At 40.9% G+C, this 26,214-nt stretch overlaps 1 long non-coding RNA gene across 1 annotated transcript; it reads right to left on the bottom strand.

The window, feature by feature from the left end:
• Nucleotides 1-3,975: 3,975 nt before the first annotated feature.
• Nucleotides 3,976-24,468, bottom strand: LOC120752064 (uncharacterized). The gene is made up of 3 exons (XR_005700596.2): nt 24,414-24,468; nt 4,911-5,970; nt 3,976-4,508 (listed from the first exon to the last, which is right to left on the bottom strand). It is a non-coding gene; the product is annotated as an uncharacterized LOC120752064 (long non-coding RNA).
• Between the last annotated feature and the right edge of the window lie 1,746 nt (nt 24,469-26,214).

Genomic DNA, 26,214 nt, shown 5'->3' on the forward strand with positions numbered 1-26,214 from the left:
TTCAGTAAATCCAGTTAATTACACAGCTCTCTCCTCTGTTCTCACAGAGCCCTTTGAACTGTACTGCTGGAAAGCCACTGATGAGCAAGGCATTAGAGATCAAAACCAGACTAGGACTGCAAACACAGATCCATCATCCATGGAAGTTTTGATTGGGACCTCAATTTCTGCTCCTTTCTATTTGTTGCACTGGCTGAGGGTATAAATATCCCCACAACAAAGTTCAGATGCAAACCTGAAGGTGAACTTTCTGGATTGTGTCCTGATTTTTGACTTTAGAGTGCACTTCGGTGGCAGCCTATTGCAAATGGCACATTCTCATTGAAGTGCTCATTTTTTTTGTGTAATACCAAGCACTTCAAAGCACACTCCTCTGTTTCTCTACTGCTCATTGGCTTCAGCAGTGAACAGCAACTAGGTTGGGAGTATTATATCTGACTTCTAATTTCATACTACATCAAAGGGACATATGTATATTTTAAAGAATTACAGCTAGAGCTGTGCAAAACTTGCCTTACAAGCCCCAAACCTTAGTAGTGTGTTTGTATCCTCACCCTTCTTTATATTAATCTTTTCATGCTCGCTGTTAGGATCACAGAAAATCTGTTGATAGAACAACTCCAATTATCCCAAATGAAGCCAAGATACTTTAAAGGTTCAGATAATAAATGATGTCCTTGGTGTTCACAGGCACAGGGGAGACTAACTTCTTTCAGCTAGGAAGGAATGCCAAATAAATGCACAAATAATACATTCTTGAAATTTGTCATATGCTTGGTCTCCTTCCTTTTCACTTTGTCTGATCTGTATTCCCCCAAGTTTTCTAATTCTCTCCAAATCGTTTGCATGACTACTCTGCCTCCCTGAAACAATGACACAAAAGGACTCCCCACCCTGAAAAAAAACCTAAAAAACAAACAAACATAAAAAGCAACACCATGCAAACCACTTGTGAAGTTTTAAAATGTGCACTTGACATTTTTTGAGCTTAGGGATGCCAGTGGATGTTTATGCCGAAGTTGTTTACCCAAAGGCACTTTAGGTGCCCCCATTAGTGGGTCACCATGCAGCAGCTACAGCTCTCTCAATCCTTCATGTGCTCATGTTCCCAATGCCCCAAGGGAAGACAAGAAGTGCCATTATCTCTGCTTTATAATTAGGACGAGGAAGACAAGAGAAGCAAAAAGCGTGGTTTCCAGAAGCACTTCAGATCCTAAGTCACTTAACCCTTATCAGGAGCGATGCTGTGCTCCAGGAGGAGCGTGGCTCAGCCAGCAGCCTTTTCTGTGCTGCTCCCTGGAACACGGCACGGGGCTCCTCTGGGAGCAGCCTACATGCTGCTGGTGGAGGAGGAATCATTAGACATGTTTACTTGTCACTGCACCTAAACCAGAGAGACCTTTCTGAGAACAGCAGGCTGTCCTCAGGCCTCCATTTGAGATGTTTGCACAGTGTCACAGCTTTCCTGGTAGCTCATGATCCTTGCACCTCTCTGGCTTTCTGCTTCAGATGAGCCTGTTAAGTGGTGCTCTTAGTTTGTAAGCGCCATTTAGGCTCCTGCAGCAGGAGCGTTCCTGAAAATTTTACCTTGGCACAAGTCTATCTGCAATGAAGGGTACCTGAATCCCCAGTAACCCAAAAGCCTGTCCTAGCTGAGGGACCGTCCTCACACCTAAGTGCACCCATGTGTAGCTTTGCACAGGTATTTGATGTCACTGGATACTTCTGCCCCTGCTCAGAAATTCAGAGGGAAGTTAGAGACAAGCAGAAATGGCACGTTTTAAAGTACTGACCATTATCAAATGCCAAAATGAAAATGGTAAGCTTGCAGTGAGTTTTTAGAATCATAGAATGGTTTGGGTTGGAAGATACCTTAAAGATCATCTCACTCCACAGCCCTGCCATGGGCAGGGATGCCTTTCCCTACACCAGATTGCTCAGAGCCCCATCCCACCTGGCCTTGGACACTTCGAGGGAAGCAACCACAGCTTCTCAGGGCATCCTGTACCTCAACAGCCTCCCTCCAGCTACTTGTTTACACCCATGAAATCCATGAAGTCAATTGAACCGCTGAGACTTAAAGCATTATTTTTTTTTCCTTTTTCACAATAAACAGGAAGACACTATGATAAAAACAAAACAAAACAAAAAAACAAAAAAAACCCAAACAAACAAAAAAAACCCCCCACAAACTCAAGAAAAGCAATATAACATAAAACATTTCCCTCCTGCTGGTATTTTATGGATGACAAGGCATGAAATGATTGATCATACATTGCAATGACGGATAAGGACAATTGGCCGAAAGGTCAAAACTATTAAGTAAATAGTAAAAAAAAAAAAAAAAAAAAGACAAGAAAGTATATTTCTCTCTGAGGCATAGTAAGTTTAAATGGCAGGAAACCTTCATGTCATAGCCACACTGCTCCCATTTAAGCTTAAAGAGTATTGAACTGAAATATCAGCAATTAGTTAAGCATTTTTTTCACGTTCTTTGACAAGGAAAATTTGAGCAGGGTTGAGATTGTTTGGATTACCTCTAATACATATTTACATGGCAAGATAGTGATAAAGCAAGGAGGAACACTGTTAAACTAAAAGAGGAGAGATTTAGATTGTATGTTTCAATTAAATTCTTTACTGAGGGTGGTGAGGCACAGGTTGCCCAGAGAAGCTGTGGATGCCCCATCCCTGGAAGTGTTCAAAGTCAGGTTGGATGGGGCTCTGAGCAACCTGGTCTGGTGGAAGGTGTCCCTGCCCAGGGCAGAGAGCTGGAATGGGATGACCTTCAAGGTCTCTTTCAACCCAAGCCTCTCTATGACAACTTTCATGATCATTGTATGATAGCCATATTATTTTCTTCCCCTTATGTGTGCATCTACTCAGCCAAGAAAAAATTTAAAAAATAAAAATTCATAAGTCCAAACGGAATGTATCCATATTTCAGGGCTTCTAACTTCATATAGATTTTCCTTGCCTGGATTTAACTCGGCACAGATGAGAGTCCTGAGGAGGCACTGGTACCCTCAGAGACACTGACCCAGTTCTCCTGGGTGGGATGCTGCAGATGAAGAGGCTCTGCAGGAATTTTCAGTACCCCCTAACACAGCAAGGCTGTGAAAGCAGTTTCTCACCCTATCGACTATCAAACTGAATTATTTTAATTTACAAAAAGCAAAAGCATTTTTCATTTTGTTTATACGTGGTATTTTTTGTCAGATTTTTTATTTTCTTTCTTCTCTTCCTAAAGAAACCTCTGTAAACATCCCTCTCTTAACGCCTACAAATCACTGAATCTACTTAGCATTTCCTGAAGAGGTACAATTTTTAATTATTTTTTCATATGTGACTTTTTTTTGTGCTAGTGCATTTGTCAACATTAGAGTAATTAGCTCAAGTTTCATCAACTAGCTGGTGCAATCTGTTCAGAAAGCAACTTGGAATGTTAAAAATCCTAATAAGCTTCTCCAGATTCACCGTTAAAGCCTGAGGGATTTGATTTCAGTTGTGTCTAAAATCAGAGGAAGTCTTTTAGTAGATAAATCAATAGCACTAAAAAACACAAACAAAAAAACCCCAGACTAATTAAGAATGATGCTATTAGTCAGAATTATTTTTTATGATATGTTATTTGCAGCACAATTAAAAAAAAAAAATTAGCCAGCATTCTACACAGGAAAAACTGAACTAAAGCACATCTAGCAATACAAACCCACAAAAACTTCCATCCCTCTTTTGAATAACCCAATTTAAATAAAAATATTTGAACCACAAATAAGAGGTTATCCAATATCTACTCCTAGTGAAATAGATACCCAAATAATAAATTGTTTCTATACTGCTCTCGGTTCTTGCTTTTCTTGTGGTTGTTTGTGTCCCAACATGAGTTCATTGGTGTGTTTTAAGTGCAGACAGAATCAGGCAAGTCAGAAACAAGGAAAAACATGTTTTTCAAAGCATAAAAATCATTTATTGGTAGGGGTTTGTCTCCACCAAAAGGCAGCACAAAAAATGGAGCCTCTGGAAAACATCTTTAACAGCTGCCTGATCAAAACCATTATTTTTTAAAACACTAAAGAAATCTCTCTCCCTTGGAAGCCTTTTACTTACACAATTCAGGAGGAAAGAGGCTTGAAAAACTTTCAAGTGGAGAAGTCACTCAGTGAAACCTTGTTAACAGCACTGGATTTTACAGCATGAATGGTGTGGGGATGTAAATTAAGATACACAAACATACGACTTGTGTAGAGGGTGACTTCCCTGAGGCAGCTGTAGGGGAAAATTATTATGGGAAGAAGAGAGGTACAAACACCCACTTGGTCACCTTCATGCAGAAAAGTCCTACAAACCACGTGGGAAAATTCCTGGCTGGTACAGTGCAATAAAACCAATAAAACCACTTCCATTGTGGCTCAGATTTCCTTCTCTCTCTGATGTACTGTCCATTGAACACTCTGATAGAGAGCATCTGCTGTTTTCACAGTGATAGGACCAGCAGAAAAATTTTCCTGAAAGGGTGAAAAAATTAGAAAGGTCTAAGAAAAAGGGGAGCAACAGATGTCACGGATACAAAATACGAGTATTGTTCTTCAGCAGCAAAAAAAAAAAAGGAAAAAAACCCAGCCTGATAATGGCATCCTCCTCATTTGATCACTCCATAGAAATATCTTTTTCCTAAAAAGTGCCTTCTCTGAGAGATCAAATTAGGCCGTAATACATTTACTAATTAGCAGTAATGTACTAGAAATTATAACTCGCAGGGTTTTAGCTAGTACCGATTATTTCTCCAGCAAACAAAATTAAACATGCTTTTACAATCTGTTCCCCGACAATTTTCCTGGCTTTCCTTCTGTTTTTCCTCACACCAACAAAAAAATATAGGGCCACGTTTTGATCTTTAGGCAACGCACCTGTGCGCCCCTCTTACGAGCACCGCTGGGCTCCGGAGCTGGGGAAGCAGGGAGAAGATTGCTGCAGCACTGGGTGAATCCAGGCATAAATTCTCAGGCACATTTTGGCCCGTGCCATGGTTGTGTGGAGTGCAGATCCCATAAATCCAGCCCTCAGCGGTTATCCCATAAAGCCGAACGCACGGCAGCCGCTTCCCGATGCTGTTCTGCAGGCTACAGCATCTCACAGGCAGCCAAACTACTCTGGAGCAGCTCTGGGTTAGACTGGGAGCTTGGGGAACTGCCAGGGGCTCTCAGACTCAGAGGGCAGGAGAAACACAACCTGTGTGTCTCCCTGTGCTGTAGGCAAGGAGTTCTGTATTCCCGACATCCTTCCCTTAAAGCTGTGCGCGAGAGATGAAGTTTTATCGCTCCCTTGGCTGCTGTCACACCGACCAGGAGGCCCCACAAAGGGGTGGGGACAGAGCTGAAGTCCTCTTGCTGAAGCAGCAGGAGGAGGGATTACAGGGGACATGGGTGCCCCTTGATGGAATTCTCAGGTGCCTGGCCTATAAGTACCATTCCTATTTCGACTGGGGAGGGAATTCTGCTTCTCAGATCATAGCAGTAGGTGCTGTAGAAAGGTCATTTTGATGGCCTTCACTGTTTTATTGGACCGGTCATGAGGTCTCACACTTTGATCAGTTTTGGTCCATTTGCACATTGGGGTTGAATTGTCCAATTCCAGCTCCAGGCTGTGAGGTCCCATCCTTCTTGTTCCTCCCTCCAGCCACCCTTGTTTGTGCTTTGGGGCTGAAAGTTGTCCTTGGTGTGCAGCAGGAACAGGATTTGTTTTGTGTCGCTGCTGTGTGCAGAGAGCTGAGTGACCCTGAGTGTGAGCTCAGAGCTGCACCTGGGCAGCACAGAGTCTGGAAAACATGAAAGCTGAAACTTAAGGCATTAAAGGTTGGTGCTCAACAGGGTGATCCACTCTCAGGATGTGGCAAGCGGGCAACACTCAGTTGGTCCCATCTCAGGTCAGGGTGTTGATTGGACTTCAGGATGCCTCCAGCCCTGTTTTCTGTGTTAGCAAAAGGCTGCCTTAGATGGACATTTAGAGAGTCTCCCCGTGCAGTGAAAGTCTACACTCTGGTACATCATCTTGGTGGTGGTACAGAACAGGCTGAAATTCCAAATGGGGCAGGGAAGGAAGGCCTGCAGGGTCAGCAGCCCCTGAATACAGGGACAGTGTGCAGACAGCAGCAGCCATAAGAAAAATTGCTCTGATTTTTGCCGTTTCCAACAGCCAAACCCCCCTGCAAAGAGGGCAGAGGCTGAGGGGGCTCAAAATCATTGTTCAGTTTAGCAGGTCTGAGGATCTTAGGAACAGAGTTGCAGATACACATATTCCACAGCAAAAAAAGAAAGTTGAGTGACAGTCTTAATATTCCTTTCTAATGTGATGTATTGTGACAATAAAAATCTATTTGTAGTATTTTAAAGTGATATAGCATGCTGCATTTCAAAGAAGATTAAGTTGTTGACAAAACAAATCTTCCGACAGTTAAAGTGCTACGGATTTCAAGATATCATAAAGTCTTTGGGAGTTTTTCCCATGTAAGCAAAAGATTTTTGCTTTTTGAATACCTCATCATCTATCAGAAGATGGCCAAGAAGATTGGATATCCATCTGCTGTTAATTTTTAATTTCCACTGTAATAAGCTCACTGTTCTAATAATAAAAGTACTATGCAATAGTTTAGCAGCAGTCACAAAGAACAATGGATTTTCAGCTGTTAGTGAAGGCAGAGGCTAAATCTGATATGCGAGCAAGCAGCACAACCAGACTAACAGCACACGCATTTCTGAGCTGTTTGATTAAAAAAAAATAAAAATAAAACCAGAAACCCATAATAGACTTCTTCAAATTTGATTTTTCCAGCTAAGGCTACCCTTGATATACAAATGGATCTCACTGGGGTGAAAAGAACTAATTCAAAAAAGAAGAATGTGGTGGGTTATCTAGACATATCTAGTGATTATTTTAGTTGAAGTGACTTGTAAAACAGAGAACAGCTGGCTTTTACATGTTGTGTTTTGGGTGGTTTTTTTTTTTTTTTTGCTTGCCTGCCTGGAAACAATAACAAACAAAGTGTTATACTTGAAGTACTGTTTAGCATCCTCAGTCCAAGAGCAGAACTCTCCAAATTCCCAGAATGTTACCCCTTATTTCTATTACTGAACTGCATGCTATCTGTGGGCCTCCCAGATTCTAAGTGCTGTCAGGATCTACCTTGCTGCCAGTATAAATCAGAGCAGCCTTGGAGAACATCTGCTTTCCAGGCTGCTCTAAGAGGGGGAAGAAATAATTTTTTTGCTGTGCCATTGGCTCTGTGGCAGTGGAAGATACCCCACAGATATTTTCAATCGAAAACGTGCATCCTCGTGGCAGCACAAAACGTCTAGGGTAAAAAAATAACAAAACAAAACAAAAAACCCATTGGGCCCTCTAGTTCCTCCCCTTCAGAGATACAGATATGAATCCAAGCCTGTTTATCAGCTCCAAATACACCAAAACTTTGAAAGAAATTCGGATCCATAGCTGTATTTTATAGCATGAGCCCATTCCTACTCCTGACATATCTCACTGTGCCTGTGATTAGGAAAGGTTATGACTGTGAATCATGGCTTGAGGAAATGTGTAGTACACCTGTGTACAAGAGTAAACTGAATTCAGTTTGCTATTTATCTACTGTATTTATCTCAGTTAAGTAAACTTCGAGTTTGTCAAGATTTCCTGCTGGAAATTCTCTTGATAATACGAGTATAATTGCCTTTTTATTGCCACAGACATCTGCTACAGTTTTCAAACAAAGAAAATACTGCGGTTTTTTTTTTTTTTTTTTTTTTTTTTTTTTTTTTTTTCTTCCCCTCCCCAGTCTTTCACTATAATAAGATCCTCTCTCATTTTGTGTGTGATAGATTACAAAGCCAGCTGAGGGGCAGTAGAAACCAGCCAACCTTTTGTCTTCCAGACCCTCCTGCCCTCCACCATGAGGACAAGAAATAAAAAATTGTACAATAAAGACTGTAGCCCACTAAATGACAAGTCTTGCACACTGGGATGCAGAAGAGATCTAACAGTTCACTCCCATTCTCTTAATTTTCCTTCTAAGGATCTTAAATACTCTCAAAATGCCCGTGCCAAAGGCAATGTGGCCAAAAAAGCATTTATGTTAACCCCCTGGCTCTTTATTCTACCAAGTCTTTAAGTTGTCCTCCTGCCATTTGAGCAGATCAGTGTGAAAGCTCATGGACACTTCAGGCGAGTCACCTGGTCCCACGAGAGAATTTGTGCTCTCCTCCTCACTGTGGGAGGACAGGAGGGGAAATCACAGCTTTGCAGTTCTTGGTTCTGACAAATTTTGGTATGAGAAATAAAGCAATTGAAATAAATAAAACAATTGGAGCAAATCTGGTGCAGCGCCAAGGAAGGCAAATACTGTCTTTCAGCTAAAAGGCGATCCAGAAATGTTTTGGGAAAGTGTGCATGATGCCCATTAGAACCTGTCCTTACCTGGTAGATTTCAGTACCTTGAGGGATGAAGAGGAAAGAGGTTCCTCAGCTTTCATCCAGAGTTATTACACATAAGTAAAAAAATGTAATAACTTGTATTCTGTTCCATTTTCGTGTCTTAATATTTGTTCTGTTCTTCAAGTGGTGAAGTGTTAGTGATGAAAGGAACCTTTTATAGATTATTCAATTTACTTCTCTTAACATGTAACATATTTAAAATGAGATTGTCAGAAAGACAGCAGAAGGACAAACTCCTCAGAGGCACTCAACTCTCAAATCCCTCAAAACCCATCACAAACCTACAGATACATTGGCACAGAAAGTGATCACCTTTTGCTATGATAGAAATCATGGATAAAGTCTGTTTAGGTGAATTATTGCTCTTAAGTTCATATTATATGTATCAATTAGGTTAAAATATATAAAAATACTAAAGCTCAGCACTTAAATTTCATAAGGTAAGCTTTCCCCCAAGTTTTTATTAAAAAGAATGTTTAAATAAACACATTGGAATATCTAGTGACTCAAAATGGTGCAATATTCAGATGAATAACCATTAAAAATCTGGAAGCACGCCACTTCTATCAACACTGCACAGAGGGAGAAAACCTAAGTGAAGTTTTCATACAGTCTGGGCTTAAATCAAATATATTCCCAATGATAAGAATCATTCTTATAGTCAGCTACCAGGGACAGCAAGATAAGTTAGACAGCTAGCTGGTAGCATAATTATGCTCCAATATAAAAATATAACCATTCTCTTTGCTTTGTTAATAGCTCTGGCAATTTGAACCAACTCAGTAAAAAGCAAAAAAGGGATTTGGCTGTCTGCAAGTCATCACACAGCGCTCTTGTGTAATGCTTGCTTTGAATAAAGGGCTGACAATGTTATAACATGACACACCAGCCACAGTTTTTCAAAGGACAGGCGTGGTTTTTAAATCAGAAGTGAATGTGTGTTTAAGCCACTTTTCAAGACATTCTTACTGCTGTCCTTATGAGTGGCATGACAGTTCCAAAGTCACTGCAGCCTCATTAGAGATGTGACCTTTGGGCAATTTCGTCAAATTAAGAACTGAAATCCGGGGGCTGGCCAAGGGTCTATGATACAGGCGCAAAAATTTCCACTCAGATAAAAAAATTAAAGAGGCTTTTAAAAAAATAATGAAATAAAACAGCTATGAGTGGACCCTGCTATGCCTTTCCACTTGGATTTTTTCATGTAATTAATGAGGAGAACACATATTCCCACGGCCACGAACGTGGGACCTTAATTTCTCAGAACCTGTGGTGATGTAGTGGTAGGAAGGAAACAAAATCCACCAGCATGGAGAATCTAGGTCTTGCATGCTATCCTGTACTGCCATGGGTCTCTTCCCTTTAACATGAAGAACTATTTCTACCCTTCAGATTTAGGAAATTCTTTGTAAAATGGGGGAAAAGCTGCAAAACTAAAAAAAAAATTTAAAAACCCCCAAAAAACCCAAACCAAAGGAACCAAAAAACCCCCAAACCAACCAAACAAAAACCCTCAAACCACCACCACTAACAAAATTTAAAAAGTGTATACACTCCTCAAGTCTTCCTTTGAGATTAGAAGAAATGATCATTACTACATTTCCCTGCGCATTTTTCCGGGCAGCGGGGGAAGTTTTGGTGTTACACTGAAAAGTAAGCCTGGACACTTAAATCAGTACAAGTTTGGCTTTACATGCCAGGTACAGATTGAAGGGTTTGGTAAGACATAGCCTGACTTCTGGACTGGCACACAGCAAGCCCTACCTCCTTATTTCCCACCCACTCAGCTCTGCCAAGACTCTAGAGCTACAATCTGAACCATTTCCGTGGAAAAACGAAGCAAAAACCCCCAAACCACGTGTCCCTTGAATGTTGCTTTTACTTTAATAGCAAATGTATCAAAGAGTGTCTTTCCTTTTCTTGCCCATCAGTGCAGTTTTACTCAGAGCAAAAAGCAAAACCAAGACAGTTTCCTGACCCTTTCCCCACGAAACATAATCATAATAATAGAATCACACAGTAAGGGAATTAAAAATCACAGATTTGAACACATTCCTGGCTGATTAGATGTCCCTTTGGACAAAAATTATCTTAATAAATTTGTTAGAAACAACCTTAACGATATTTTTTTTCCCCCTCTGCTGTCTCCCTACTTCCCCAATAGCAAAATTCAGCATCCTTTTCTTTCTACAGCCTCAAGCTCTTTTTAGTAACATTAATATTAGAGGGCTGCATTGAGGGTGGTTGCATAATTTCTAGCACTACTGAAATCCTGAACTAGGACTGGAATTACTAATATCACTGAAATTCTCCTATTCCTAATAATAATAAATTGAAAATGACTGCTTGGCTTATCTCTGTAAGTAATGGGATCACATTAAGACAAGTGCACTGAAGATAAATATTGGATATAAACTCCTGACAGGGAGACATCTTAGAATGAGAGATGGGAAGAAGTTCTTTCCCTTGAGTTATATTGATTTAGAACAAGGGAAAAAAAAGAGCAGAAGTTGTAACACTAAAGAAAGCACTGGGCTGGCCAAAAGGACTAAGGGAACGGTGGAGAGGGAGAGAACATCATAACCTAGATAAATTACACTGTGAGCCTGCAGCAATTGAAAGTAAGTATTGGCCTGAAGTCTTGTGTGATCCTAACCAGAACAGATATTGAAATTTATGGCAGGAGAAAAAAATGTATCAGAAAAAAAAACAAAACCAACAAACAACAACACAACATTATGGCAAGTATTTGGTAATAATTGATCCAGACTGGATCAACTGAATGGTTGAATTTAGACCATTGTGAACAGGACCTGCCTCTGATATATACTTGAAACACTCTTGTAGGGTGGATCTATAGTTCCTGGTAGAGAAGTTCTCTGAATTGAAGGAAAAAGGGCATAGATTGGTTTATTTGTTTCTGCACAGAGCCCAACAGCTGAAAGAGAAAGTCCCTTGCTTGTATGAGGGTGGAAGTTTAACTTTTTTAACTTCTGCCTTAGAGATGGAGGATGGAGCACTCAGTAGTGTGATGAGCAGGTCAGGACTCTTCTGCACTCTGGCCTGGCATTATCCCAACAAGGTAAGGAATGCTAAAAAGTGACATTACTGATCAAAGGGAGTCAAAAAAAAGGGAAGAAATCTTGTGGCAGGAGTTCAACTGCATACTCCAAATTGTTTCAGAAATACCCTCCACCTTTCGTGGTGGTGACCTTGACCAGGACCTGCTTCCACAAGCAAATAAACATTTTCCATCCCAGAGAAACCCAGCAAATCTCCACATTCAATCAGATGCCACGTAGCAAAACCAACATGGATATCTGTGAATAATTATGTGGGTTATCTCCTTAGCTCTGCTGCAGGAATGCCTTCCTGAACCAGGAGAGCACCAAGACAGATGAGTAGGAGCTGCATGGCTGCAGCAGGGTGAGGGGATCTCACTGCTGGGCTGCATTTCTCTGTTAATGGCTAATGACAGCTCCCAGCCTCTCTCCCCCATCTTGGTGAAGAGAACAATTAACCATCTTCACGTCTCGCTGTGTTTTGCATAGCTACGTGCTCTCAGTTGATAGAACTCTGCAGGGACTTGGTGTTTTTCTAGTGCCTGATGACACCTGGGGCAGTGGGAGCTGGCTCCTGCCAAGGCCAGGGTTCTCCCAGCAGCACCGGGGGGATCAGAAATTCAAAGGTGAGGTTGCAGCTCTCCCAGGCTGAGCAGAGCTAAGCCCAGCTTGCCAAGTCTATTTACACTGCGTACAGGCACCTCACTGCTCTGACCCCACAGGGCACAGCCACCTCCAGAACACCTCAGAGCAAAGGAGCCTCAAACCTGGTTTTGACAAAGCCAACAGCCAAGCAAGTTCAGGCCTCAAACCCAGCAATGTCTGGGCTTCACCTTCAGTGCAAACATGCCAGAGAGGAGGCTGGAGAGCCCAGCTGCCTCACCTTAAACCACACCTGCTTTTTGTCCTTGAACCCCTGAAGTGCTGAGCTCCTGCTGGCTTGTGCCTTCCTGCAGGGCACAGCAGCTGGCCAGGTGGGAAAATAAAGATATTGGGGGAATGTTTGTAGCCACCCACATTTCATACCCTTCAAATCCTCTGGTCTCACACCCCAAAGGCCTGTGGCACTCTGCCTGTGATAACTTTCAGTGCTTGATACCTTTAATCAGAGATTATCTGCGGAACAATTGATAACAGCCAGTTGTAATGATCTTTTTATTCCTTTTCCAGAGGAGAAAGAAAAATCAGGATCACTGAATATTGGTTTGTTCTAGACTCACAGATACACGCCTGCCACTCTTTAGCCATTACAGTGATGCTGTCACCAATCAGCTGGGTCACAGATAAATAGAGAGGATAAGTGTGTGTGTGTATATATTCCATTTCTGTCTTCTTTCATCACAAAATAAGATCATTATTACCTGTGACAGGAGACCTGTATCAAGGGTTGTTCACACAGTAATCACTGTGAAACCATGCAACAAATCTGGATTTCTAACTTGAGCCTGGTCAGAACAGAATAATGCTGCTGAAAGAACATCCAGACAATATGGCTCTGCCCATCACCTATAGATAAAAAAACCTCTTTGGCAGGGGAGATGTTTACAACTGCCCTAATCAGAAGCTCCTTACAGATTTTTATTCCACCCTGCACCTTCTGTTGTAAATCAGGCTTTAAAAAGCAGATAGCAGCACTGTGATCTCATGTCAAGAGTGAGAGATGTTTGTTTAATGGGCCTTCAAATTGTTTGTCTTAGAAAATACACATACCACTGCCAACACAATAACTTCCCACCATATTTTTTTTTAACTTGCTCTGTCTTTATGAAAAAAACAAACAAACAAAAAAACCACAAAAAAACCCAACAAAACAAGAAAAAACAAACAAACAAAAAAGACATGGGGAAAAAAAAAAACCAGTATAAATAGCAATAACTTGTTTGTTTGCATTTTTCCAAACAACTCTTTTCTGGTTTCTTTGTAGACAGCTTGTGTATGAAATCAGGTTTTGAAATATAGCCTCTTCAACAATTCAAGAAAAATTATAAAACACTGATTGTATGAATCTGAGCTGAATGGTCACTTTCCTTCCCAGAAGGGTGTTAGTTCATCTTTGAGATGCAAATGAAAGTCAGAGGCCACGGAGGACACGAATGTGTTAAAGATCTGATTCTAGAACACAGCTTGGAGGTTTAGGCACTTGGGGTTTGCATTTCACTTCTTTCTGGGCTTCTTTGAGAAACTCAGCTCTTTTAATAATTACTAGGCATGTGTAGTTTAAAGCATAACAGATTACCATGCTCAACAAGTGTATGTCCTGAACCCCTTATAGATCTGATGAAATATACTGTATTATGTACATGTATAATTTTTCAGAGGTCTTTTTTTTCCCCCATCTTATTGTGCAAACTGCTGCAAATATCAAAGAGCCCATCTAGCTTTCGTTTTCCTTGTCAGGTGACAACCAAAATGAAAACAGATTTTCAGCTTTTCAACAAGTTTGCATAGTTTTCACCTGTCAGGTGCACTTTGCAGGTCTCAATCAAATGAAAGCTTTAAATATAATTTGTTCCTAATAGCAGAACAACTTGTTTCCTATTTTTATTTTCTGTGGGTACATCTTTGCATGTTTGCTCCAGTAGCAACAAATTATTTCAGGTCATAAAAACACTGAGCAGGGGGACAGAAAAAACAGTTGGTTCTGAGGGTCTGCTGCATCTCCTAGTTTTCCTTAAAAGATACAAAATTGTACTGCTGATTAACTTAATAAGCTGGGCTAATTACAGAAAATTCCAGAAGACATTGGAGGGCCAGAAATTCCCTAAAACTAACAGCAGGTGATGCTATTTATACTTTGTTTTTATAAATTACGAAATTATTTAGAAAAGAAGGGCGTCTTGAGTGATAATAAACTGATTAACCATAAATTAAATGGAAGAAGCAAACACCCCTCCCTCCCTGATCCATAATTAAGGTTTCTGGTTTCAAAAGATTGAGAAGGTTGAACTAGTAAACAAAACATGGACTGAAAAGGTAAGAAATTCCAGAGTGCATAAGCTTTGTAAATTGTAACCCCAAAAGCATGCAAATTGGATAGAATTTGTATTTCGCACAAGGAAAGAATTATAGAGAAGGGCTCTGAGCACAACAGGATTAGTAGCAGCGTTTTTAAGAGCACCAGAAGGAAACAGAAAGCTTTCAAGGAGAGGAAGAAGGTATTTATTGGAAAGAAGGCTATGCTCATAGCTGACAATAAGGATTAAGTGAGAACAACCAGAGTCCAACAGACTGCAAAGAAATGAAAATAAACTGTAAATGGTTCTTCACTCCTATGAAGCCAAAAGGAAAAGTTGCTGCTCTGTAAAGGAGGAACAGAAACTGGGGGGAAAAAAAAAACAAAACAAAAAACCAAACAAACAAAAAAAACCACCCACCAACAAAACAAACAAAAAAAAACACCTGAAGGGAATTTTCACAAGCTAAACTTTGTTTTTTGATAAGAGTCATGTTGGCAAAACTGTGGTCAAAGGTAGCGTACATAAAAATGAAAAAAGTGGTAAACTTATACAGAGCGAAAGCAGGAGGAAAACAAAGGACTTAGATGCACTCATGTTAAAACACCAGCTAACGTCTGCACATGTGTTATGTAAAAAAACAAAAAAAAGGACAGGAAGTCACAAATTATTTATTGATGCTTCAAAGAAATATCCAAATTCGGGCAGCAGGATACACCATTAGCAACTCTGGCATCACACCTGCATTTAAAGACTGGGGATGAAGTGAGCAACTCCTTTCCCTCAGAGCACCACCTGACCTGGCTGCTACAGAAAGCTTCAGGCAAAAAAAAAAAATCCACACTGGGAAATGTTGACAAGAGAATTGCAAAATAAGAAAACAGTGACATGAGTAGAGAGCAAGATAAAATGCAACACAGGTTTGCTAAAGGTAGGAGTTGACAAACTTGACATCCTCCTTTGATACAATTTCCTAGACAAGGGCAACACAGCAGATCTAATCTATTTGGTATTGAGAAAAGCACTGGATTTTGTGTTACATGTGGCATTCCTGCTTAAAAGGGAGGGGATGAGGATTAGAATTGCACAGTTAGTAGCTCTACAGCTAGTCCTGCACAGATACAAGAGTTAGCAGGGCTGGCAGGTCTAAGTGCCAAGCCAGAGGGATGTCTGAAAACACTTTTTCAGTGGCTGACACGGCAACAACCTTTATTTTCATCCAATACCCTGACACACAGTAAAGAGGCCCGCTGAATTACACCAACAATCACATAATTCAGAAAATATTATCAACGTAGAGGAAGATCCAAACACTGCAGGGCTGCATCTGCATTAGAGTTTTAATTTGGAGCAGTAACTCTCCCTGTAAGCAAACACTTGAGGAGTCAGCCCAGCTGTTAGTGGGACTTTTTCTACCCAGCACCAGGCTAGGGCTAGAAGGAGTTCCTCTCTGCTTTCACTGTCCAAAAGCTTGGAACACACCAGCACAACGAGGCAGGAGCAGATTTGCTGGGTGGAACAGCTTGTGCTATTTGCTGATGCAGACACAGCGCTGGTCTCCTGGAGGACTTCAGTCACAGAAAAAGATATGTAATGTACACAGTGCCAGGTCATACATCTAAGATTAAGGAAAAAAAACCCCTTCATATTTGGAAATGCCAGAGGGGAAAAGAGGTTATGGCTCCATCAGAAGACGATTTTGAAACAGGAATGTAATCCATTAGGTGTGCCTGTGAGTAGAGAGGGAGCACCAGAACAAACTAGCCCAGGGCAACCCACACCTGCACCTTGGCTTGCCTGAATTTATCTCCTGTGTTTGGGCTACCACATCCTCTGTTTCAGAGCCTCTCTGTCCCGCTGCAGCTCTCAGCCACCTCTTCCAAGCAGGACTGAGCAAACAAGGGAATCACAGCTCCTGGACTCACCCAGCAGCCCCAGTCCAACAGGGAACAGTTCTTATCCTCCTGGAAGAGGGAGGAGAGGGGCACTGCCTCTGCTCTGCTGCAGTCCTGGCTGCTCCAGACGCCTGGGGCAGATGCCAGAGGTGCTGGAGGCTCAGCTTGCCCCACTGACTGCCCACATGGAGAGCCTGGCAGCTCTGCTTCTCACACAGGGGAAATCTCCCAGGGCTGCTCAGGAGCACGGCACGAGCGTGGGCCGCCCCTTGCTTCTGCTGGAAGTGCTGCCGAAGAGAGCAAACACTGTTTTATTTTCCTTTAGAAGAGGGGTCCAGGACTGCCTCTACCACTCAGCGGGGAGATGCTTGTGAAATTTCCTGTTCAGAGAGGCTGACACCTGCTGCCTTCCACCTGAGACCCAGCCTGGGCATCTGGGAACAGGCAACAGCCCACGCTGGAGCTCAGAAACAGAGGCTGGGTTACAACACACACATTCTCCCAGCACAAAAAAACCCACAACAATCTAGATGTAGTGATAAACTGAAAAAAATACTGCTCTGACCTTACCCCATCAGAGGCCTGAGCAGAGAAGAAGGGGAAGGCAGTTTAATGTGGTGCAGAATTAAAAGGGGTCAGCACAGGCAGCCTCCCCAGACCCCCTTCCCTGCCTTTGCCCCTGAGCTCCTCCTCCATGGGCAGCAGGAGCTCACATTTATCTGGAGTCACTCTGCAAAAGGAAATCCATCCAGAGCCAGTATTATGAACTGCTCAAATTTACCTGGTAAATTTTTGCCTTTTTTTTTTTTTTTTTTTTAAGGTGCGCTTGAAGGCTAGTTAAGAAGGAATCATTTTGATTCTTCAGTCAAAGTGAAGAATTTGTCAGAGTGGAAACCTCCCTGAAACCCTCTCTGATTCATGGAATATTAACCTACTTAAGCTACATTATGCTCCAAAGCTATGGTGCTGGATGACATGGAAAATCCAGGGGGAGCTAGATCAATCAGAAATTAAGACTTCCAGATGCCATTTTATAAATTAATGATTTGGTTTCCCATTTGCACAAGTGCTGATGTAAACAACAATTCTCAGAAACCTCCTAGTATAGAAAAAAACCAAAGGGCCCAGCAGCATATTTTAGTGTTACAGTAGTTCAATAAGTGCATTTATTGCAGTTCCTTGGGGGGTTGTGCAATATGTATCAGAGACAAAAATATGTTTTATGGGCCAAATCCTGCTCTCAAACTTCATTAGAGGCTTTAAACTGGCATAATGGAAATTGAACATGCTTCCTCTGAGATCTCCAAATCTCCTTTGAAATAAGGACAAAAATAGGAACTAAAAATATTTACCATCTGGAGGGCACATATAATCTACAAAAGGAAAAAAAAAAAAGGAAAAGTAGCCACCTACTCATTAGAATTGATTGCCTCTTCTAGATATAGAAAGCTATCCACCCAACTTTTCTGCTTTTGGCACACTCTGCCACAAGTTAAAACTGTGTTTGACAATGATCAAATGAGTGTTGAAGCTTATTTTTTTGCTGAAATCTCACCTAGATGATTCATCTTTATTAAAAAAGAATGAAAGAGCTGCTTGTTCTAATTGTTCCAGAAAGAAATCATGTGGTTGTCTGGGAGTCCTTTCTAAGGAAAGGCACAGGCACCACCCCATGTGAAATTTTGGTTGTCCCATGCTGTCACTCCTTCTGTGCTCGTGTGTGTTCATACAGGTGTTTGGTTGGCCCTGCTATATTGCTGTGAAGGGATGGAGCTGGCTAGAAAAGCCCTTAAAAATAAAATAAAAAATAAATAGTTTAGCAAAAAATAATCAGGAGGATAAAGACGTTCCCAGCTTTTGTGTCAGCGCTGCAGGATCAGCCAGTTGAGCCAAAAGAAGTTCACTGATAAAATATTGTGTTATGGCCGTGTGCACTCAATATCTAAATTTAAAAAAAAATTGGACTGAAGTTTTACAAAGAGTCTCTTCCTCTTAAATTTTTTTCCTAGTTTAGTGCCACCTGAGAAGCTACTTAACAGACTCCATCTCCCAAAGGCAGAGCAAGGTACACTCCAGAAGGCTTTTTTCTTTTCTGATAAAATGTCTTTATAACAATATTGTGGGAGCCCTCAGTTACTCCCTATGCTTAGAGTCTGGCGAACAGGGCTCTTAGAAAGAATTATGGTTGTTTCAGTTACTTATCACTCTCATTCAAAGAGCTTTAAAAATACATGTTTCATTTTGCTTAATATGTTTAAGACCACAGTGAAGGGGGGAAAAAGAATGTATCCCAGTTTCCCAGGAAAAATAATTGCCAGAGCTGAAGGGTCAGTTTCTTCCCCTCCAGGCTTGCAACAAATCAAAGGCATTGCTTGAGAAATGACTATGGATAACTAGGGAAATACCTAGGAAATTACTAAGAAGCTATTTTATTATGTCTACGAGAATCCAGCTATAAACCGACTACCGAAAGAAATAATCTGTCTCTGCACCCTAAAACTGAGCTGCCTGTTCATTACTTTGAATAAATTAGGGCAATCCCAGACTGAAGGAACGTTGTGTTGCCGTTTGTACTACAAGGGCTCAAACATGACTTCTGGTAAAATTAACTGTGAACCAATCCTCTTGTCTTGTCCAAGGGTAGAGACACAGTGGAATGAAAACTGTTTTTTGGCTTTTTATTTTCTACACTGCTTGAGACAAAGCATCTGTGGGAAAGGGACTTTTGGGCTCTCTCTGGGGAGTGAGAGGAAATGGGAGAAGGTTAGAAACAGCACAATGACCATCTTATGTTTAGGATAATTATTTTCATTGCAGGTTAAGCTACTTCTACTTGCAGCTCCTCTGAAGAGGAATGGTTGCTCCACTAGGCTCACTTCCACAGAGCATCACACAGACACTGATATTAAATAAATCATAAGCAAACTGGAGGAAAGAAATTCAGTAAAATAGACACCAAAGTGACCAGAAGGTCCACAGGGCTTGTTATGGGCTGCACACATTTCTACCGGGGGGCACCAGTTGGAATCAAGCAAGAACCAACAGCATGACATTTACTCAGCGAAAAAAAAAATAAATGCAATAATCTCAGCACATCAGAAAGCGCTTCCACACAAACACATGAGCACATCAATCCTGCATTGGCAAGCACTGGAACACCTGGCAGGGAGAGGGCTTCTGCAGAGAAAGGGATGAGCAGAGGCAGAGCAGTAAATACTGCTGTCAGCTCCTGAGGCGCAGCATTGCTGGGATACTCCAGAATATGGCAACAGGCTTGAGGAAGCAAGCTGTCAGCTAGGGATGGACCCCAGCCTCGAGTAATGTTCACCCAATGGACAGCTATTCAATGGCATCCAGGCTCCAGTGGATAATTTCATAGGTGAACAAGAAAAAACCAGCAGGCTTGGGCCAGTAATGAGTTTCTTCCTGTTGTTTTCTCAAATATGATACTTCAGCATCCCTACTTCCCAAGGAGATGGGAACAATTAACCAAGAAGTCCAGAGATACCACCTGTTTTGGGTCTTACTGAGTTGAAGGCAGGCCTGGTTTATATTCTGAAACCTTGCCCCAAGTGTAGGTAACTCATTTTGTTTCAATGGAATTTTGCTGGATTAGAAGACAATTTTGTTTTGTTCTGTAGACAGACAGTTTTCCATTTGTACCATCTTCTGAAAGCCAGTGTAACACTGTGAACAGTTTTCATATTATCCCCTACATGAAAAACCTAAAATCATAATCCAAAGATGAAAAAAAAATCCCTTTTCCTGACCCATCCTTCTTCAAGCGCTTATTATTTTAGTTTCATGTAAGCTTTGCTATGATAATTCCCAAGGTCAGACCTTCAGGACTACATGATATTTAGACTGGAGCACCATTTTTCTCCTCTCATCCAGATTCTCATGCTCACAAAATAGCCAAAGCACTTTGGCTAGAACTTTTCAGCTCCACATGAAGGCACCAAATGAATTACAGTACACACTCTATTCAATAACAGTGAATACTTCAAAGCTTCCTAATAACTAGGGCATGAATGTAAAATGTGTTGCTCTGCACATCTAAGAGTTTTCCCCTTTCTCATCATGTTCTTTGAAAAGGTGGCTTTATTCAGATTTTTGTGACTGTTCTTGTTCTACAAAAGCACTTTTAGGATTTTATTGAGGTTTACATACACCAGTGTTCAAGACGAAAGGCTTTCATGTCAATTATTAATAACAAAATCTTTCATCTGTCTATTTTAAAAAAATAAAAACATGATCCTTTTTTTTCCTCATTTTGATGTTTAATTTAGAATGAAAATCAAACTCTTTAAAAAAGTTTTCCGCACTATCACAAGGGAAACTATGATGTTTTTAAGAATTCTCTCTATGAAGATAATGCCTACTAAAAATAAAATAGAAAATAATAAAATAAAGGGCTTAATCCTTTAAAAAAAAAAAAAAGTTGAGCATATTTAATGATTTCAACAGGAGTGAAAAACACAGTTAGGATCTCACAGAATCAGAACACAAAACGCTCTTCCCACTAATGTATTTGGGGATAATCAGTTCATTGGCTTAGAAAGCGACTCAACAGGGACTTCAAGAGCCTTAAAAAAAAAAAAAAAAAAAAACCGGAGACATCCTGGATTTAAAGAAAACCCCGTTTGGTTTGACATCCATTCCTTTCAAACATCTCGGCAAGACCACAGCCCGTCCCCATATCAGCACAGAGCACGAGGGCTTGTCCTGTGATGGCCTGGAGTCCTGGTGCCCCGGCCACGTGGCAGCGTAATTGTTCATTGACAGCACCTCAGCCCTGTAGTACAAGCAATTAAAGTCACCAGTGCTCTGCAAGAGTCATTTCGCAGCCCTTAGCGGAGCGTTGCTGCCCAGACCTGTGTCTGTCACATCTCATGGCATTTTAAAATTAGAACTGCAAGCGGATTCTATTTCATTCATTTTTATTTCTGCAGCGCTAACTACCGCAGGAAAATCCTCATCAGGCGTCACTTGATACAGACTTCCCTTCAAAATTTCAGATAGACCTACCAAATTTCATATTTAGGGTTTGAAACGACATGGATTTATTTGAAACTTTCAGTTTCTTGAATTTAATTAAAAAAAAAAAAAAAATCTCGTCCTTATAATTGCATTTATATTTCAATTGAGATTCAACATTTCTAGCCTGATTTCATGTTTCTAACACATTGAATCACTGAATTTTGGGCTATTGGTGGATGTAACATTATGCACTTTCTCACAGCCCCAACACAATACAGGTTCTAGAACAAGCTGCACTACAAAAGCCAGGTGCTCACAGACCTTGGCTTGATGTCTCTCCCATCAGCTCCAGGAATCACTTATTAAGGTGTCCTGTTTGTATTTAATAGAAGCAGAAAAGGATACCAAAAAGCATCTTGGAACTCACATTTATAAAATGTGACCAGATTTTTTTTTTTTTTTTAAGGACCAGCTGATAAAATAACCCAAGTATATTTTTTTCTGTAACTTTTTCTCCCTGTACGTGAGGAGCATTTCCACATTGTTTTCTCTTTACAGAACTGATTCTACCTAAATTGTCTTCTCTAGCAGTTCCTATGAAAATTAAAGCTGAATTTGTTTCATGGCCTTCACAAAAGAGAAAGAAACCCAAACAAACTCGAGCCTCTAAAAAGTTTGAAAGCCATTTGAAAATACTGTTTAAAAAGCCACCAGGAGCAAGTTCATATTATGCATTTGACAACATGGAGAGAGGAAAGATAAAAGCAGCATGAGTTGATGCTTAGATCCAATGACAGGGATTTAAATATTTGAATTGCCATTTCAGCTTCAGTACTGATTAATCATATCATCCCTGACCCATTATTGCCACACCATGCCTCAGTTTTACCCTCTGTTTATTAAGGACAACAATATTCACCCCCATTTCTGAAGAGGTTTACAAGTTTCGTGTTGAAAAGTTTTGTTTTGAAAAGAACACCAAGTAAGTATAACTAATTATAAGCATCAGTTTTGGTTATCAGAGAGCTTAAGGGGCTCCATTCACACAGGACTGAGGGGCGCTTTGGGAGGAAAACGAAGTGTTTGGGCAAGATTCTGCCTTTTGTGCCTTTAATTATTGCTTTTCATCCTTTGATTAGGCTAGTGCTGATCTGGAAATCTTACCCACACTCTTAAATGAAATAAACCCCTCACCTTTTCATTTGACAGCACTGAAGCTCTTTCATTGCACATGGAGGTACCTTAATTACCTATTCTTACTTCTCTTCCTTCTCCCCTGCCACACAAATGAAGAGGCTAATCCTGTTTTACTCCTCCTGAATGATAGCAAAGGTGTGATTCATTTGCTCTAATTTAGTCACCATCTGCCCAGGGTCTGAGGCAGGTACCCTCAGCTCTGTTTATTATCAGTAGAGAGAAACAGGTATCTCCAGAGAGCAATTTATCTTACCCTGAGATTGGGGTGTCTAAAATAGGTCAGAAAAATCACACTCTGGAGGTATCTCTTGCATTTCTGGGAGCATTATTGGAGCCTGAGGTGACTGGCTCAAACTTGGCTGCGTAACTTTCAGACATCCCACGCAGAATATCCACAAGAGCTGCTAAAATGATCTAGTAATAATTCTCACTGCGGGCTGATACGATCTGAATGGGACCGGCATCTCACAGCACAGATAAAGTCTGGCAATGGACAGTCATAGTCAGCAACTGTGAATTTGATGCCTGACATTAATCAGGAGATAATAGTGAGATTGTAGCTTTGAGAGCCATCAGATGAACTCGACCCAGTCATCATTAAACACGCTTTGCTTTCACCTCCTTACTTTGGGGCCTCCATGCATGAGGCAGAGATGCTAAAATGTGCATCTGAGCATCTCTTTTTTTCTGGAACAGCAAGTTCCTTATTGCTAATAATGGTAAATTAGTTCCTATTGATTCTCGAGCACCATGGTTATCCCAGCCTAATCATTAACCTTCCTGCAAGGTGGGAAGGTTCCCTATCAAAAGGAATCAATTTTAAATTTGGGGCCTCACTTAAAAAAAAAAAAAAAAAGAAAGAATTAAAAAATAGGATACTTAAGGTTTGTCACGATTGCTCAGAAGATTGATTAGAGGTACTTTTTGACAAAGCAATAAAGGTGTGGGAAGATTTATTTTGCCATGAAAATCCAAACACAACACCCAGATCTCCCTGGTATGTGGATAATCATCACTGCAATGCGATTGTCTCTCAGGAGACTGTGGCACATCTTACAGGGCACACACAGCACAGAACAGCTTAGGACAAGAATTAGCTAAACATATTGAGCTGCTGACACTCCTTCCCAAGAAACTCTGGTTTCTGTGCTATTAGCAGAGAGGCCCCAGGTGAGAAGATAAATTAACAAAAAACCTGCCAACGAATTAAAAAAAAAAAAAAAAAGAAGAAAGGAAAAAGGGTGGTGCTTCTGTCTGTAAAAGCGCATTGGTACTTCCAAAAAGCTGTCTGCCTCTATCCCTCCCTTGAGTTTCTCTCTCCTGAAATCCTGCTGCCATTCCAATCACTTTTGAATATTACAGGTGCTTCTTTTACTGTTTTATGAAATCCCAACTCTTCAGACTTCAGGTGTTGGAGGTACTGAACATGCATCACGTTCTGCCCTGGGAAGGGGCTCCACTCTCAGCAGCACGGATTTTCTCTCCTTAGAAAGCTGGCTTGAGTAAATTCAATGTGACACCATCATCCCCCTCCCCAGCAAACAAACAATTACCCTGTTTTGAACTCATGCCACTTTTTGCTCATTATTTCCTCTTTTCTTAGTTTCAACTGTCTCTCAGTCTCAGCAGCTGTCCCACAAAGCCTCAAACATAATTTCTCATCCCAACATGAGCATCGCAAAAGGAAATTTTCCTCTCCCAGAAATGACTTTCAATGGGCCTCACACTTCAAAATCAATCCAATTCTTGAGAATTTGACTTTATATCTTTTCCCTTTTGGGAGAATAAGTTCTCCATTAGATATAAAAAAGCCGAAATATAAAAAAAATTGGAGTACTCACAAGAGTGAAGAGAGCACAGCAACCAACAGCCCCTCTGCTGAGGAAATACTCAAGCTACAGTTGCCCACCTGATCCAAATTTAAGGCTTAGCCTGAAAGTGGGATGGGCCAAAGAAATACTCAGATTTTAAAAAATACCTTTTAAGGAAGCTATTACTTCTCTGCATGAAATGACAGAAACTGTTGAGCTCCTCTATTGACAGCCCTGCTCTTTGTTTTATATAATCTCCTGGTCGACATGTTGAGTTTTGTGGTAACATGAACAGGGACCCTGTGTAGAAAAACCCACAGCCAAACCCTCTGTGCTTTCAACAGGAATCAATATTGATCATGGTTTTGAAGCCAGCATTTTATTCAAAAGATCCCCAACATGCTGGAAATTTTACCCAAACAACAGCAACAGGCCATTCTTACTATTCTTTAGAAGAAAAAAAAAAAAAATGTTAATAGACTTACAGTAAAATATGTATCTGTCAATTAGGCTTGGAATTCCCAAATTCAAATGGGTGTTTGTCTATAGATATTTGGTACAATTTTGTGCCAAATGCTTCACTTGCACACCCACATCTTAATTTACTGTGTTTATCAGGTTTAGCTCCACAGATACATCATTGTCTTGGAGTCAGCAATAATCTTCAATTTACATTTTAAACTAGTAAAATTGGATTAGAAAGAGGGTACCAAGGAATAAAATGACTTCTACAGGTTTGCTTCTCAGGCCAATACTGGAACTGGTAATGACATCAAATTCTCCTGATCCCTGGTCTAGCATTATTAACACAGGCCCAACTTTATTTTGAATCAAAGTTGTTGGAGAACAGAGCAGCACCGAGTCTAAAATGTGTGTGTGAAATGTGTGAATGCAGATTTGCGGTCAGATTTTTGGCTTTGTACAGCCGTCATACAGCACCACACAGATTTCTCTGTGTTTATTTTATACAAATAATAATTGTGATAACTGGAGGATGCCAGCCTCTTGCCTGAGTCTTAGGGAGCCAAACTGAACTGAGTACAGATGCACAAAGGCTACAGCCTGCATCAAAGGCATAATCATCCTGACTAGTGGAATAAAAACGACTTAGGTCACACCGCAGAAGCACTCAAAAATCAACACTGCCCTGAATGCAAAATGAGACTGAAACCAATAGCTCGCCTGAACTTTGTTCACAAATTCAAATTTCCAGCAGCAGCACTGCCAGCTCTCACTGTTTTCTTTGGGACTGTTGTGATATTTGTTGTTCTTCTTAAAGTCCTGGCACCTGTGGTCAAGGGATTAGGTGTTGATCTCTGCTTTCTTCTGAAATAAAAGTAACTTTTCCAAGTTTGAGGAAATGCTTCTGAATGTTGCCTGTGCATGGCAGGCTACTAATTCTTCCAACTCTGAAGGAGAAAACACGGAGTGAGAGTGCTGTTAGTAACTCCTGTGGAGGGGTATGGGCTCGAGCTGTCTGCTATTGAGATTTTTGGAAAGCTGTTTGCTTGTGCTCTGCTGATGTAAAGAATAACCAGACCAAATTCATGTTTAACCCTTCAGGAAAAAAGATAGAGGAAGTGAATGAAAAAAATTACCTCAACCCCATGTTTTCCCCAATATTTGCTCCAATGCCATGATTTTTCTTGCCAGGTGAGATGTATGTGGGCTGCAGGATGTTCCTGTAGCCTAAGAGGTTGTGAAGACACACTTGCATGTGAGAAAGCTTTCCAGTGCTGTCCTTTCCGTGTCCTGCTCCAAGAGGACTCTGCAAATCCTGTACAGGATATGGTCGAGTGTTTGGTCTTGAAATTTCAATCCATACCCACCT

Source organism: Hirundo rustica, chromosome 4, assembly GCF_015227805.2.
Source record: "Hirundo rustica isolate bHirRus1 chromosome 4, bHirRus1.pri.v3, whole genome shotgun sequence".
In the NCBI taxonomy this organism is placed as follows: domain Eukaryota; kingdom Metazoa; phylum Chordata; class Aves; order Passeriformes; family Hirundinidae; genus Hirundo; species Hirundo rustica.